General features: G+C 35.4%; 1 long non-coding RNA gene across 1 annotated transcript; it reads left to right on the plus strand.

Annotated features, from left to right (window-relative positions):
- Nucleotides 1-5108: 5108 nt before the first annotated feature.
- On the plus strand, nucleotides 5109-5817 carry LOC148130695 (uncharacterized). The gene is made up of 3 exons (XR_015749597.1): nucleotides 5109-5221; nucleotides 5318-5364; nucleotides 5697-5817. It is a non-coding gene; the product is annotated as an uncharacterized LOC148130695 (long non-coding RNA).
- The last annotated feature ends 1002 nt before the right edge of the window (nucleotides 5818-6819 follow it).

Below are 6819 nucleotides of genomic sequence, written 5' to 3' on the forward strand. Positions count from 1 at the left end.
TAATTTTTTAATTTTGTATATTTTCCTTCATTTTTGGCAGTTAATAATTTTTTAAAAAAGTTCAGGCTATCATTGGTCATCCATACTTCTCTAATTTTATATGGATTTGACAGTGTTTTTTTACTGTGATGACATACAGATGTATTACATTTGACTCACAATCTAGCTAATAAACACAAGTCTAGATTGTTGCATAAACCCACCCCCATAATTAAGATTCAGTGTGTTTAATGGATTAAATAATAACATCAGCATGTCTCAGCTTATCCAGGAATGCTTTCTGTTTAACTCTTAATACATAGATGCTCCCCAAACATCATAGATTTTCTCTCACCAATTCTGATCACAAAAAAGACTTTGCTGTTGACAGAAAAACAGAAGAAAAGTACACTGTATCACAGTAAATAATGGTCATTCAACCTACTGCAGTTTGTAGATCAACAGTTCAGGCAGAAAATAAAGGGCTGTTGCTGAATTCAGTTTGAATACTGTGTTGGTCTTGAAGTATTTTTCCCCAAGAGTAAAAGGCAAGTACAGTATGGTGGCGCAAGAGCCCTACTGTAGTTTACAGAAATCTCTCCAATTCTCTCCTCTGCACCATTTTTCCTTCTAAATCTTGCATGTTTCTCCAGCGACCTCCCTGCTTTCTTCAGTTCCACTAATCTTTCTATTGATTTTTTCTTGGTGGCTAATCCTCTGATTCCACCAACACATCAACAGGATTTTGTACTAACAGTTGACCAACACTGAAAAATATTGAAATATTGAAAAACAAATAAAACTCTGAGTAGTCTTCATTCAGCTCATCAGTTTGCTTTGCTTTGCTCTTTGTGAGGTCATGCCTCAAAGTGATGCTAGAGATAGATGAACTCACAAAGGAGAAGTAAATAAAAGCTTTGGGTGGGCTAGTGAAACTTGCTCACTGACGAGTTTTACTCTTTGTGCGCGTTGACTAGTGATAGCTTAGATCAGATTTTGGCTTTTCTAACATTTCAGTGTTTCTTTGCTTGCTTATTTGCTTATTCATCTTGTTTAATATATTTGTTTACTTTGATTATTTAACACACAATATTTATTTATTTACTTATTATCTTTATTTATACTTTATTATATTTATTATAATGCTTATTTATTTCATTCCTTTATTATTATACTTATTATATTTATTCTATTTTGTTTAGGATTAATGTAGTTTGACTTAGGGCATTAGGGATGGAAACATTCCTCTATTAAGCAACAACCCACATGACATCATCTGCATTTCACCCCTAGCCAGTTGCAGGGGCAGCTGAAGCTGCCTTTAGTTGCACTGCTGTTAAAGTGATGTTTTAATGGCATTCTTCTTCCAAGATAAACCTTGCTGTACAAACATTGACACTGCCTCCAAGATAGGCAGGATCTGGTCTGAAGCTATGATCCTCCCATCTCTAGTTTAGTGTAAGGTGATTCTGGGCCTCTTGACTACTAGTCGAATGTATTTTATTCTACTGTTTGTAGATTGTCAAGACTTCCTCTGGAGTCAGCAGTATAAAAATTCTATTAAATTAGTCAGCCTCAACCCACTTCTATCCATCTTTCCTCCAATACAGTTATCCGAAGACATTGCTACATCTACTGTTCTGGTTCCACTGTTGTATATAGTAGAAAGGATCTTTTTCCTCAAGCAGAAGTTTCCTCACATAATAGAGGAATGTTTCCATTCCTAATGCTCTAAGTTAAACTACACTAATCCTAAACAAAATATATTAAATATAATAAATAAATAATAAATAAATAAATAAATACATGTCCCTGTAACCATAGTATGAAGACCCTCACTCACTTAACCATTGTTAAGCAATAACCTGCATGACATCACCGGAATTTCACCCCAGCCAGCTGCAGGGACGGCTGAAACTGCCTTTAGTTGCTCTGCTGTTAAAGTGAAATTTTAATGGCACTCTTCTTCCAAGATAAACCTTGCTGTACAAACAATTGACACTACCTCCAAGATAATGTTGATGACACTATCTTGTCTGAAGCCAAGATCTTCCCATCTCTAGTTTAGTGTAAGGTTATTCTGGGCCTCATGACTACTAGTTGAATGGATTTTATTCAACTGTTAAATTGACAAATAACATACGGTTCAATCTCAGCTTCTTTATTTAGAGCCTAGCTTCAATCTATTGAAATATGTATGTCTACAATTGAATATCTTGTATGTTTTTGTTTCTTCTCTTACTTTTTTTCTCCCTTTTATAATTGTGTTATTTTCTGGTAGGGTTGTTTTAATTCAATTATTTTTAAAAGCTGTTCAGGCTATCATCGGTCATCCAGATTTTCCTAATTTTGGTATTGGTTGAGTGATGGATGTCTGCAATAAATTATGGCATCAATTTATTGTCTGTAAATATACATCTTATATGTTGTTCCTTCTCTTTTACCTTTTTTAATTTTTTAATTTTGTATATTTTCCTTCATTTTTGGCATTCAGTTAATAACTTTTTTAAAAAGTTCAGGCTATCATTGGTCATCCATACTTCTCTAATTTTATATGGATTTGACAGTGTTTTTACTGTGATGACGTACAGATGTATTACATTTGACTCACAATCTAGCTAATAAACACAAGTCTAGATTGTTGCATAAACCCACCCCCTGTAATTAAGATTCAGTGTGTTGAATGGATTAAATAATGACATCATCATGACTCAGCTTTATCCTAGGAATGCTTTCTGTTTAACTCTTAATACATAGATGCTCCCTAAACGTCATAGATTTTCTCTCACTGATTCTGATCACAAAAAAAGGCTTTGCTGTTGACAGAAAAACAGAAGAAAAGTACACTGTATCACAGTAAATAATGGTCATTCAACCTACTGCAGTTTGTAGATCAACAGTTCAGGCAGAAAATAAAGGGCTGTTGCTGAATTCAGTTTGAATACTGTGTTGGTCTTGAAGTATTTTTCCCCAAGAGTAAAAGGCAAGTACAGTATGGTGGCGCAAGAGCCCTACTGTAGTTTACAGAAATCTCTCCAATTCTCTCCTCTGCACCGTTTCCCCTTCTAAATTGTGCGTGTTTCTCCAGCGACCTCCCTGCTTTCTTCAGTTCCACTAATCTTTCTATGGATTTTTTCTTGGTGGCTAATCCTCTGATTCCACCAAACACATCAACAGGATTTTGTACTGACATTTGACCAACACTGAAAAATATTGAAATATTGAAAAACAAATAAAACTCTGAGTAGCCTTCATTCAGCCCATCAGTTTGCTTTGCTTTTCTCTTTGTGAGGTCATGCCTCAAAGGTGCTAGAGATAGATGAACTCACAAAGGAGAAGTAAATAAAAGCCTTGGGTGGGCTAGTGAAACTTGCTCACTGACAAGTTTTACTCTGTGTGCACGTTGACTAGTGATAGCTTAGATCAGATTTTGGCTTTTCTAACATTTCAGTGTTTCTTTGCTTGCTTATTTGCTTATTCATCTTGTTTAATATATTTGTTTACTTAGATTATTTAACACACAATATTTATTTATTTATTATATTTATTATTATACTAATTTATTATATTTATTAATTAATTATTATATTTATTAATTAATTATTATATTTATTAATTAATTATTATATTTTATATATTTTGTTTAAGATTATTGTAGTTTAACTTAGGGCATTAGGGATGGAAACATTCCTCTATTACACGGGGAAAGTGCTCTTTGTGGTAAGAGATCCTTTTATTTCATTTTTTCTTGCCAACATGCTGCCACAAAAATTAATGAAAGGATGGATATAGTCACTAGGGGTCTCATTCTTTCCCCCTCCCCATTTCCACTAACTAGGGTAATGTATCTTACCCTTGACCACTTGAAGATGTATTAATTTCAACTCCAGAATTATTGCCGGCATGAATTCTGGGAGTTGAAGTCTACACTTCTTCAGGCAGCCAAAGTTGAGAAACACTGAGCTAGTGACACTAAATTTGGCCCTAATTAGGAGACAAAGAAAGATTTATAAGATTTATAAGAAAAAGAAAGATTATGAGACAATGCTTGGTTTTCTGCCCTAGAAATGTTGCACAATCTTATTGGGCAGAACAGAGGTTGCCTTTATGCATCTATATTATTGACCATGTTAGACCAAGCCAAGTCCAAAACCATGAGAAAATTCCTGGAAGCCTAGCATTCTGACAAACTGGCCACCAAGAGACATGTAAACATAAACAACATCTACACACTGTGCAAAAGTGACAATCAACAAGTATTTGCAACGAGTATGACTGTATCCACACTATGATTTATAATACAAAGTAAATTCTCCTTCTCCAGTTGGTTTATCCTCAGCTGTTCAAAATGTCTTCTTTTTGCAGGTGTGTTTGGAAAAATATAAAAAATACCAAAGAGACCAAAGAGACCAAAGTAAGTAGCCAACTATTTTGTTTATGTGAGAATTGTAGCAGGAGTGGGGATACAAAGGCAATCCTCCCCCTGCATCACACCTGACCCTTCCTATTTAATGGCCAATCTTATATTTAAATAACACAAATGTTTTTCCACAAAAATACAGAAAACAAACGGATAGAAGAATTTACATTGCTTCAAGAAAGACAGCTGGCAGAAAAAGACCTCACAATAAGAGCTGTAAGCCATTCATTTCCCATACAATGCTGCTTTAAGCTCCTCTTTTTGTCCACACATTTATATCATATGATTGACGTTTGCTTCTTGTGATTTCTGCATCTTAGTTGCAAGAGGAAAACCACCTTTTAGGCAACAAAATGGTTCAACTAATGAAGGAGAACAAAGAGCTTCAAAAGAAAATTCCAGAAAATCCAGAAAGTTAGTAATTTTAACTTAACATTTAATTGTTTTCATTGGATAAAGAAAAGTGATTTATTTCATCTTAAGTTTGACCGTAGACATTCTAGTTCTTTTGTTATTTTTTTGCCAGGAGATGCAAACAGAGATGAGGAGATGGACTGCCAGGTACTAAAGAACAACTACGAAAAATTCCAGAAAGCCATCAAGAGAATGAAGACTGTAAGTATCATACATTATAGTAAGAAATTAGAACAACCTCTTTAAGCAAAATTTTATCATGCATTAAAAATTAATTTTCATTTTTTTTTATCAGGAGATTGCAAAAGAAATTGAGAACAACAAAGAACTAGCAAGGGCTCGAGAGCAAGCAATCGATGATGTCTGCTCTGAACTGGTATTCCTATCTCACCTGGATATACCAAGGCGGTAAGATTTATCCTTCCATTTTTTTGGAGGGAAATAGACGTGTTTCAATTGATGATGCACTACTTCGTTCTAAAATATTTGTTTAACATTTTTCAGACTCTGTCAGAGAAGACTCTAGAGAAACACGTAATTGCATATAAAAGGTAAATACAGTCTGTTTGAGAATGTCAATTGGTATAGGGATTGATATCTGGCTAGATTCCACTAAACTGTACATATAGTCAACTGTTTCATGAATTGGAACATTAGTACTGTAAATAAAAACTGAATGTCTACTGAACACATGATGTCATCTTTCACATTGAATAAAACTGCTGTTCGATATATAATTTAATATGTTAGTTGATTTGTTTCATTTAAATACTTATATTTTTTCAAAATAGGAAAATCTGGTTTCTCTTCAAGTGCAGTCCTCAAATACAGGATTGTATTAACATGACTCTATTCTAACCTATTTCTTTTTAATCTATTTCAGTGAATTCAAAGACACCTACAGTAATTGCTGGAACTCCCTCCGTGTCAGCATTCCAACTAACCAACTGCAGACCAATAAACTCTGAGATAAGCATTTCCTCAAAGTTCCAGTTTATTAGAGTTATCATATTGGCACATTTGGGAAAACCCGAATCTGAGAGTTCCTGGTTTTCCCTTCCCAAAAGAAAATCAAAGATCCATCTCCTGCATCCATCAGTCTGTCCCATGACCCAATCAAATTGTGTCCCAACTGGAGACATTCCTCCAGACACTCCTCTCCAAGTGCAGGTTAACATGTCCTTGACTCTCTGAGAAAGAATGTTGTGTTTAATCTTCTACCTCATTATGAACCCCCCCCCTCCCAAATTCCCAGGCACTAAATGTGGCAACTGAAAAGCTTCCAAGTAAAAAATGGCTTCCAAGGCTTGACAGGCTTTCCCCCCTCAGGAGAAAATCACATCCTGGAATGAGAAAAAATCAGGAGGTTAATTTTCTCAGCAAACAACCAATTCAACCACTCCCCCCCTTATCTTGTCTGGAAATTTATCATGAAATTGCTTCATTAATATACCTGCTTTTACACCCCAACTTTTTACCCAAATAGCTTCAGACAAAGGATACCCCTTCCAATGCAATAAGTACTGCAACCTGCCTTTGTACAATCTAGAATCTAGAATTTTTTCACCTCATAATGGGTTTCCCTTTGTATTAACACTGGCATGGGGGAAGCAGCTGTCTGAGGTCTTAACCTTGAACTGACAGCTGGTTTTAACAAACTACTGTGGAAGACTGGGTGTCCCTAGTATTCAAGGGAGGCTGAGTTGGACAGTTACTGGATTAATCACTTTCACTATGGGGAAAAGTCCTAAAAACTGTGGTCCTAACTTCTTACTAGGCAGCTTTCACTTAAGGTATTTCGTAGACAAGTAAACTTGGTCTCCCATTTGGAAGGGGGACTGGAGAGTCCTATGTTTAAGCCTGCTTTTTATACACTTCCACTGCTTCAGTCAGGGCATTTTTTTGTGCTTTCTCAATCCTTTAATGACTCCATCCATTCTGTTAAGGACATTGAGGAGGGTGGTTCTATGGGCAATTCTGGCATGGGAACAAATTTCATGCCACTT

This window comes from Notechis scutatus, chromosome 4 (assembly GCF_049901735.1).
Source record: "Notechis scutatus isolate UNSWTSFEM ecotype Mainland chromosome 4, rNotScu1.2, whole genome shotgun sequence".
NCBI lineage: Eukaryota > Metazoa > Chordata > Lepidosauria > Squamata > Elapidae > Notechis > Notechis scutatus.